This window comes from Coptis chinensis, chromosome 6 (assembly GCF_015680905.1).
Source record: "Coptis chinensis isolate HL-2020 chromosome 6, ASM1568090v1, whole genome shotgun sequence".
In the NCBI taxonomy this organism is placed as follows: Eukaryota; Viridiplantae; Streptophyta; class Magnoliopsida; order Ranunculales; family Ranunculaceae; genus Coptis; species Coptis chinensis.
In genome coordinates, this window is record NC_141461.1 from 46,104,724 (window position 1) to 46,115,237 (window position 10,514).

General features: G+C 36.1%; 2 long non-coding RNA genes across 2 annotated transcripts; both read right to left on the reverse strand.

Moving 5' to 3' along the window:
* Window positions 1–1,532: 1,532 nt before the first annotated feature.
* LOC147493249 (uncharacterized) lies at window positions 1,533–2,420 on the reverse strand. Its single transcript, XR_015199757.1, has 3 exons — window positions 2,366–2,420; window positions 2,152–2,287; window positions 1,533–1,871 (listed from the first exon to the last, which is right to left on the reverse strand). It is a non-coding gene; the product is annotated as an uncharacterized LOC147493249 (long non-coding RNA).
* A 478-nt stretch (window positions 2,421–2,898) lies between these two features.
* On the reverse strand, window positions 2,899–3,574 carry LOC147493250 (uncharacterized). The gene is made up of 3 exons (XR_015197331.1): window positions 3,525–3,574; window positions 3,287–3,397; window positions 2,899–3,103 (listed from the first exon to the last, which is right to left on the reverse strand). It is a non-coding gene; the product is annotated as an uncharacterized LOC147493250 (long non-coding RNA).
* Window positions 3,575–10,514: the final 6,940 nt, after the last annotated feature.

Sequence of the window (10,514 nt, forward strand, 5' to 3'; positions counted from 1 at the left end):
AGAACATAAGTGTTGTCACCATTAAAACTATTATAAAAGCTTAACATAAAACAAGCAAAAAAAAAAATACAAGACAAGGAATAAATGCTCTCATTTTCTAATTTACTACATATGAGAGCATTCTCTCTTCCATCCCACGTGAAGCCACCTCCAACATTAAATTCTATCCTATCTAAAATTAAATCAAGATAAAATAATCACTATTACAAGAATCTAAAGTCAAGTCTTGCTAATTAATGAGATGCAAGGTGTCATGTGGTGCCAATTATTTGTTTGACTTGTAAGCTTGACTTGGGACATGAGGACTCATCCAATCTTGTGGGGCCGTAAAGTGGGTCCACATGCTGCGTCCAGTGGCAAGTCCATCTTTTGGAATTTTTACAACTTCCAATCTTTGCATAGAGTTCATTGCAGTGATCGTCTGAGCAGCTTACTTGCCGAATTTGGAGTCCTGGTTCAAGAGATATGAGCTTCGGAAGTTTGATGCTTCTGTGCATGTAATCCCGTTTTTGATTTGATTATGTCCTGTTTGATTCTTTGGGCTTTAGTCCAGCTTTGTTGGGCTTCACATGGGCTTACTCAGAAAGCTTTATGTATACTCACTATTCCGTGCTTAAATACTGGCTTTATCATCATTTTTACGTTGGTTGCACAAACCTGCAAAAGCACGAAAATACGATTATTTCATGATTATTAAGCACATAATTAACCGAAATGTTACGTCTCTATGGGGTTTTATAATACAGTTTTGGGTGCTTATCACGCTGCAATATCTCTGGCTAAGCGAGCATTCTTCTCTTTATGGCTCTCATAGCGTCGTGTGGCTAAAACCCGTAGCTGCATTCAATATAAATATTCACATATTAACTCGTTTCTTTACTAATAAATTTACAGGTTCAGGTGCATTTGTTTACCCGGTCTAAATCCCGTTGTAGCGTGTCAATCACTTCGATAATCTCCTTAGATGGTGACACAGGCAACTGCTCTCGGGGAGCATGATTAGGATTTGGAAATTGCCTATAGGCAGATTGGCGGCCATGCACTACCAAAAGAACGACTTTACCTGAGTGACTATGGCTGTCGAGAAAGGTATTACCCGACAGACCAAAACTGCCGCAAGACCGTCGGAAAATGCTCGGTCGGCATAGGCTTCCGACGGTTTTTATTGGTCAAAACAGGCCGTCGGGGTTGAGGATCTTTGTCGACGGACATTCCTGGCATTAAAACCGCCGGATATGCCAACCGGCCAAAACCGGCCGGATAGTTCTTTCTTTGCCAAAACCCGCCGGATATTCCCGCCGCTAAAAATCCGTCGGATATTCGCTATTAAAACCGTTGGATAGTTCTGCTGTTATAAACCATCGGTTAGACCGGTACCGTCACCAGTACCGCCGATATGCCAATTGCTAGCCGTCGGGTAGTTTGCTACTAGACAGTTTTTATCCGTCGGGTATTAGTTATTTATTTAAAAAAAATATTTTTTATAATAATTGTTTCAGGTATCCCAACATTACATTCTTGCAAGTTCCCACTCAAATGCTACGAACGCCAATGTATTCATAAAGAAACAATGTGTTCATAAAAAAAAACAAGAATAAGACATGTCGTTCACTAAGTATACATATTACTTCCTTCAGAAACCAAAAATCAGCACCACGTACACCATCTATCTAGCAACCAGTCCTAGTAATCTCTAGTACCATTACTTATAACAAACATACTCAAAAAAACAAAATAGATGAAGTTTGCATATCCCACACAATAGATTACTCATACTATAACCTTGATTCAACCCTTCAACAAAATCACTAAGGTCCAAAGCGTCTCACCAAGTTGGTAATCCATTTGCCAAGATCTTGAAGTGAGTTTTGCTGACCAAAAAAATTAAGAAGAAGAAGAAGATCATGAAGTACTCTCTTAGGAACTAGAAATAATTCTAGCTGTTCTATTCTAGCTATAAGTACCTAAAAATACCAAAATAAAAAATCCCAGCCCATGAAAATACCCAAACAAAAACACGTGCTAGAAGAATGTAAGAAACTTGCTAATCAAAATAGAATCAAAAGCCTTGAGTTTGAATGTAAGAAACTTGCTAATCAAAACAGAATAAAAAACACGTGCTGGAAAAATGTTGGAAGTTTGCACACTAACCAAAACAGAATCAAAAGCCTTAAGTTCTATTTGTGCGCCCTCTCTGCGTCCTTGAACAACTGCATGCCTATCTTGAATTTTGAAGAGCCATCTGTATTATAATAGCTTGTAGCTTTGTTCCCACTCCTAAGATTGCCTGCAAGCAGTTCAGGGGTGAGATTGAACTTCAGCACTAGTTAGGAAAGCTACTACCATAATACATAAAATTGCTTACAAGTAGAGGAAACACGGCTATCCACAACAAAGCCTGCCATCCTGGAAATAACAATATGATCCAATGAAAAGACTGCATCTTAAATTGAATTTGAATTGAGAATATAAATAACCAGAAAAATGTTTGATTAAAGACGTGAGCTCACCAAAGCCAACACATTGAAGCAAAAATACCACAACCGAAGGCCATATCAAAGGATCATTGACATCATGGAGCGCGATTCACGAAATTAAAATGCATAATTAGAAATCCATTATCAAAAACCAACACAACTAGAAAAGTTTTCGATAGAGAACCACAACCAAGTAATGTCATACCTAATTCCAACAACTATCTTGAAATCGTCTTCTAATGACCTTTTGATATATTTTGAAAGTTAAACTTACTTCGGGGGATAAATGAACCTATAAGAAAAAAAGTTACCACAATACAAAACAAAAATGAAGGAATCTGACGATTTGTTGTAGGCAAAAACTCACACTAATGAATCCATGACGCATAGCCAGGTTGTCGGACTTTTTACAGATCTGAAAAACAAAACTGCCGAAAGAAAGCACCCTGGAAAAAGTCACAGGAAAAAGTCAGCCAATTTCATAGCTAAAACTAGTAGTAGTCTAAAACTTGGTCAAAACATAAGTAATGAGAATCAAACTTAGCATTTCTTTGAAGCCACCAAAACAGTTCACTTCAGTTGATGCCAATTGCAAAACTCATCAAATCAAGTAAAACCAAAGGATTCTAATACACGAAAAGTTCAATTGGTTCAGTTTCAAGTTTTTAATTGACTAAAAGTCTACAAGAAATAAATGGCCAGTGGAAAGAAAAAAATAAAAAAAATAAATCGTCGTGTGAAAAAGAAAGCATGGAACTAAAAGGACGACAATGTGGTCGTCGTTGTAAAATATAGGCAGTAAAGTTTACCGGTGGTATGCCAGCTTGAAGAGAAAGCTCAGCCACTGCTAAAGCTGTCAGGGGCGTAAGTTCAGAGGGCTTGATAATTAATGTACAACCACAAGCTAGAGCAGGAGTGACCTGAAACAACATAAATAGAGAGCTTATGATCTTCAAAAAGGCATAAAGGCATCAAGCAAAAACAAAAAAGGTATCCATATTCAAAATCTCAAACTATATGCAAAATGGGTTAAACTAGAGAGTATACCTTGCAAGTGAACATTGCTAAAGGGAAGTTCCATGGTGTAATCGCTCCAAGCGATTACAAAAGCAATATTAATTGTGTACTATGACCAGCAAGCAACATGACAAGGTGGCTTTCTAGTGTTGATTGATGCATTTAAAACAAATGCCTAGTGCAGGGAAAATGGGAAATACAAAAGAAATAGGATTTGTGATCTGAGAAAAAGGACCAAGACATTCTAAGTATACTTCCAAACTTGGTGAATGTTGGGACATTTAGTTCACATGCGAGGCATAGCCTCAATTTTACAGATAAAGCGAGGGGTGCTACAGCCATAGAAGGAGCATGGACTTGGACACTAGGTTCTAGTCGTAAAACCTTTCAAAAGATAATACAAGGCAAACCTCAAAATTTTCTGAACAATTAGTCGCTTTGTAAGCCTCCCGAGCTTTTGAAATGGGTGTATTCGGACCTTCAAGAGGATAACGAGGATCTTACGCGACTTTTGTGCATTTCAAAAAAATATATAATAATAAGAATACAGGTTCGATGTTGCAGCTACAATCCATTGGGGCTAAAGTTCCCATGGTTATCAACCATCCGAAATTTGATATGAGAGCGAGAATCATGTTTTTATGGTTAAAATTTGATATAAGGACTGATTAATTATATAGCTAAATGTATGTTGATGACTGGAGCTTGATACAAAAAGAAAAACAAATAAGAGAAAGTCATACCATTCAAAATTAGAAGAGGGCGTGGTGCAATGGTTGGGATTGTGTCAGGTGAATCGAACTTGGATGCTAGACCAGGAGCTATCCTATCCCAAACCTGCTCAAAAGTAGGGCTCCTCATTTTCATCACAGTTACATGGTGAAAAATTACAAAGCTGGAAAATTTTGAGATAGGTTGCACAAGGTACAAAATATAACTGCCCTTCAAGCTAGGAAGCATATATCGCATCATAAACGAAATGCCCATCTCCAAAGAGAAATAAGAACTTCTAATGGATAGGAAGACCTCAAATGAAGGAGGATGGAATAAAGAGAGGAATGTACTTCTAGATAGCAAATACAGATTTTTAATGCTACTAACCTTTTCCACCATTTCTTTATCCAGGTTGTTCTTCCCAATCTCGACCGCAGCTTTTGCAACCAAGCATGCATTCCTGCGGCAAAAGAATTATCATATTCTCCCTTGGTGCAAATACAGAATTATCATGATTTGTTAATATTTTTCTTTCTCTGCTTGTGATACTGGTGAGTTCACCTGTAAAGACAGGCTTTATACTGTCCACTCGAGCGTGCCATTTGTCATTATCTATGGCCCATCTAAACCCCTACAATCATTTGACATATCCGTTAGCTTCTTTTGATACATAGTGCGATTTTTAGCAATCATTTCCTATTCGCATGAGACGTCAAAACTATCGCTTGTGGCACCTGAACACCAATTATTGGGACAACCACTGCATATTGAGTATCCACAAAAGCAGCAAACCTTGCATGCATTCTTGCGGCAAAAGAATTATCATATTCTCCCTTGGTGAAAATTACTGAAACATTGCAAGTTAAATTTCCATTAGTACAAGTCTTATTTAATTGACCTCCAAGGGATTCACCAGTAATCCCGATCTTAGAATGGTCTATATCCTCTCTTTCTGTAAGGTAATCAACCAGTTTTATCAGATCCCATACTTGCCACAACTATTTCTTTAATAGAGAGCTCTTCATAAACCACAATAGCAGGACAGCGGCCAATATGATCGACGGTAATTTGCACCTCCAAAAATGACATAACTACAACAAGTACAGGTAAGGCATCACAAATTTAAGCGGGACATGTTGATGGTATGGTGCGGTGGAATTCCTCGATTGGAAGTCTAGTTCACGGAAAATAATAAACTAAAACAATTGATAATGCAACATTAGCTATTCCTTCTTTAGTGCTTTCAGTTTTTCTCTTCAATTAAGTCATGCAAGTGAACTCATTAAATAAGCTTCGACTAGTGTCCAACTCTCCACTTCTATGGACTACAAAGTTATGGAAAGGCAGGATTCTCAATTCTTTGTTGGAGATCAAGTTGTTCCAAGAGCAAAATCTTCAATATAAAACTAGAGAGCTATCAGTTCAATGAAAGAACAAGCTATGAATCTTTGGAAAGCATGAAGACATAGGCATATGACAAAAAGAAGAGGGGAAAACCATGAAAGCCCTGAATATCAAGTAGAAACATAAGGTATTGTCTCCCATTGATAAAAGAAAAATGATACTAATTCTGTGGTGGCATTTAACAAGTTATCGGAAGAAATAATATGGTAGAAATCAAGAGTCGGTCTGTCCAGTGTTGATGGAAGGATTATAACATTTTATTTAATGAAGGAGAATTACATCTAAATTCTGTTGGTTTGCACTTGCAGAGAGGAAGATGGTATGGGGATAACCGTTTACCCCGTGAACTGGATGGAATCAACATTAGAAGGATCCTCAAAACTGAATGGGCCCCCGCCAAACCTCGCCCTCCTCTTGGGTGATAACTCTTGACCTTAGCATGATTTTCAAAATGGTAAGGTAAAGCTCTCCTTACACCACAAGGAAATATATTGTATTAATTACTAAGAATGAATGACTTGAATTGCTTCTTGGCATCTATTCGGACACGAGCGATCATAGATTACTTCTCATGTAAGGGCGGATACAAAAGTCTACACTACGACCAACATGATGGAACTTAAAATCACTATTTACATCTTACTCTATAGAGCATATGAGTTGTATCACTGTATGACTGTCTCTAAACGCTCTCGTGAACAACATAATCTCAAAGCAAAGCCGGTCTAGGGATGTGTGATCAAAAGCAATAGGAAATATGGAAACTCAATTTACAACTTCTAAAACATGACGAGATTGTGTCAATCAAAATAACAATTCCACAGAAAGATATATAATTAGCATAAAAAAACAATAATTTACAGCCAAAATGAGAAAAATTAAGGACTAATACTAAAAAGAACACGTAAAATGGGATTGGGGCGATCACAAATGAAATATTCAACAGATAAAATAGAATCTCTAGCTCTAGTACCACATACATCCATCACAAACATTAGAAGTAATTCCAAATATGTATATCCAAAAAAAGGAAGAGGAATTAGACTTGATCAAGTATAAAGTTAACAAAATGCAAAGTGGCCATTTCCATCTCAATAATGGACGTCATCCGAAATTCAGAAACATGTGTCTTTAGTTCAAAATTAAGCGGACCTCCATTACTCCGTTGGAAAATGCCATTGTACGTAAAACATCAATAGAAAACATATAATCGGATACATCGGAAAACATTTAGTACATATTATGCATATAAACGTTTTTTTTGTCAAAACAGGGAAAATGAAAGGATATATGTACATCTCGGTATGTGGTTATATGTGCAGCTCGATTCACCATGATAGCGAGAATCAATTGCAATAGCAATATATCCCCTAGAAGCGTATGCCTTGAAACAATGAGAAAATATCACGATGTTGCACATATGTAGAGCGTAAGTGACTAGAAGATTTCTAAGGACAAATCTGATTGTTACTACCTCGAGCAATGGCCCAGCCATTCCTTGCATTTGTGTGTGCTATGCAAAAACTATAGCTGGCCTCTTTTGTTGCTTGCTTTCTTTCATGCTCAGAGTTAATAATTGGGAGGTGTCCTTGCTCATTTGGCCTATTTAAGAAAACGGACAATAAATGTTATGACACACAGTCCGAGAGAATTTGTTAATTGCATAGTTTTAAACAGAAAAGTCGTTCCTAGTCCGAATATATCATGTACTTTCGAGTGTGGGATACTCGACACTACGATACCCAAATAATTATTATTGAGAAGGTGAAAAAATTTGTTTCTTTTTTCATCTAAATCTCTAAACACTTTCTCTTCCTTCTAATGAGTTATGCTCCACATTTTCCTCCAAATTTATTCAGAACTAAGATATGCAAATGAATATTTATTTTTCTTTTTCTTTTATATCTTTCTTTACTCAACAAGGACTTGGTTGCCAACCAATTTCGATGAGTAGAGTGACTTAAATGTGGTCGTGAAGGAATCATAAGTAATACATTGGGCACTCATGTCAAAATAACTCAGCTTAAGACGAACTGAAAACAAGTACATATTCTTTCCAATAGCTTAATGATCTCTACACTCATTAAGACCCTTTCTGAGGCAGGGCCACCCAAGACTGGATACTCTAATAGAAGACCGTCAGTTCCCCAATCAGTCCTACCTATTTTATTTGTAAGTAATAACAAGCTAACGATAATCTTATTCTAATACCCTGAACAAGATTTTTACCCGATTAGCTAGTGCCTTATCAAAATAAAGAAAAGGAAAAAAAAGGTGAAAGTTAGCTTGTGCATGACTGCCAGAGGGTAGAAAACTTAAAAGCTAAAGTGGTGTAAGGAACAACTGTCTTTTCTATTCATCTTCCTGGCAGAAATAGTTGAGAGTTTGATTGCTCAAAAAATGATTTCCATAAATAAATCGAACAAATGAGAATGCAATCTATTTTATTATCCCACCTTAAAAAAGAAAAGAAAAATCTGAACCAGGATTTTCCCATCAACTATAAAAAGTTAAAAACCATAAAGGTTCTTGTTGGGAAAATGGTCTTGAGAGGTGTCTTGACGAGTTTTCTCTTTTTCTTAATTTATTTTATTTGTCCATGAGGAGTTAAACTGGGATAGATGGAAAAGGAAAACACATCGACCTTAACGACATTTTCATCCAAAAAGTAGAATGCATTATAAGTCGAGAATCAGTGCGACTTTTCATCTCGGAATCTCCACATGTGGCAAAAAGAACGCAACTTGGCAAGTCCTGCTGCTTACGATGCAAATAATCCACACATAAAATTGAGAAACTACTATTAGTATGTGATTAAGTACAACTTTTATCATAAACAGTTGGAATTTCATCCTAAACTCGTTCAACTTTGAATGCCGTAGTTAACATGTTATCTATGGAATAAAAATAAGAATTCTAAGTTCAACAAAGAATCATATGAGTGTCCTCTCACTAAGTTTTCTTATGAGATAGAGGAAAATGATCTACAAATTATATGAAGAAGGCCCCCGCTAGTACACTAGTGAATCCCACATGGGAAAACAACGAGGAAAAACAAAAAACCACAGAAGAAAAAAGAAAAAGAACATAGGGAGTTAAATACTAACAAGTTCTCATTATTTACAAATTTCATAACCATCATGTTCAAAGGATAGAGACTACACAATTAAGTTTCAGTTGTATTTTTGAGAGTGAGTCAAGGATGAGCTAAAAGGTTTAGCATAGATGATTAGGAAAAATTGTAGATAAAGAATTCTTCCTCCTCAACAATTACTGGGTGCTACTATAGAACTCAAATGATCTCGAGGATGAGGGTATCCATTATGTACATTCAATAGGACTTTGACACCCATTATGTGCATTCGATAGAACTTTGACATACACATTGCAGTCTAAACCTTATTTGTTCTTTTATATTGTCCCGTGCACTGTTTTGGTTCATACAGGTATACTCATTTTTTATTCATACTCTAAGGAAGTAAGACACATTCAAAGTTGGTAGGTCATCAAGGCCAATTGAAAATGAGGTTGAGCGGTTAGGTCATCTTACCTCAGACTCACTTAGAAGCTCAATTTGGTGCCCTTTTCCAAATGCATTCACCACATTAGTTGATTCCTACAAAAATAATGATCAAAAGCCGAGGTGAGTCCAACTTCGTAATGAATATCACAAACTAAACCACATCTAAACAAAAGTAAAACTTTCAAGCAAAGTAAAACCTTAGAGTAAGTATGACTAAACAACCTAAAAGTAAAACATTTCGCTGAAAATCCTGTCTAGACCTTACTATGACATTTTCTCAGTTAATTTGCACATAAATAAATATTAAATATTTTATTTTAGCCTCCAATCTACAGATTATAAGACAGCAATATACAAGCTGAAAGCACTAATACAATATTTTCTTATAACATTTTAATTTAGTATACACTTAACAAATCGAACTAGTACTACATAATAAGTTCTTACCTTAACAGCAATGATAGCATGATCAATAAGCAGAAGTAAATTAGCATGACTAAATAATCCCGAAACACGAATCTCCTCCTTCACTAATCAGAATCGCTCATCACTTTGAATAACTACTTTCTTTATTGCATACTTTCCATCATCTGAAAATTTACACAATCTCAAATTCTTAACACCCAAACACTATATTGTCAAACTTATAACATGAAAGAAAACACTGACCTGAAATAAGAGATGGGTCTCGAAGTTTTTACCAATGAGAAGAAGAAGCGAGAAGAAGAAGAAGAATCAAGCAACTTGCTGAACAAGAAAAACAAAAGCAAACCACCTTCACCAAGTTGTCTTAATATTCTATAACGATTCTCATTTATCCAGACATCTTCACCACCATTTACTGCATCATAAAATGCATTTAAACCAGAAAATGAACGACCCATCTTCTTTGTTTTAGCTCTCACCTCATTTTTCAACTTGTTCAGAGTTGAGAGTACTTTTGTAGTTGTAATTCTAGTTAGCAAGTCTACTTCATGACCAGAGTGTACTTTTGATTTGTGCCTTACACGTGGTAGTTTAATAAGTGTTTTGTGAATCTCTAGGACTTTTTAGTTGATTAAAATTGATGGATCAGAAAACAAAATGGTCAAGCAATATGATCCTACATATATATAGGCATGCTGTGAACGTTTGAGGGTATAAATAGGTGGTAAACACCAAGAAAATGCACATATCTAAAAGCATGCTCTACATATGAAATACAGGATAACATAAAGATATAGGCTTAACAAGAACTACAGTGAAAACTAAAAAAGGCATAAAGTGAGAGGAGTTTAAAGATTGAGCAGATTATGCTAGTGATACATATTCATAGTTACTAAGGAGAGACTTCTCTTGCTCCAATGCTCGGCTCATTTCACTGAATAACACCACTACAT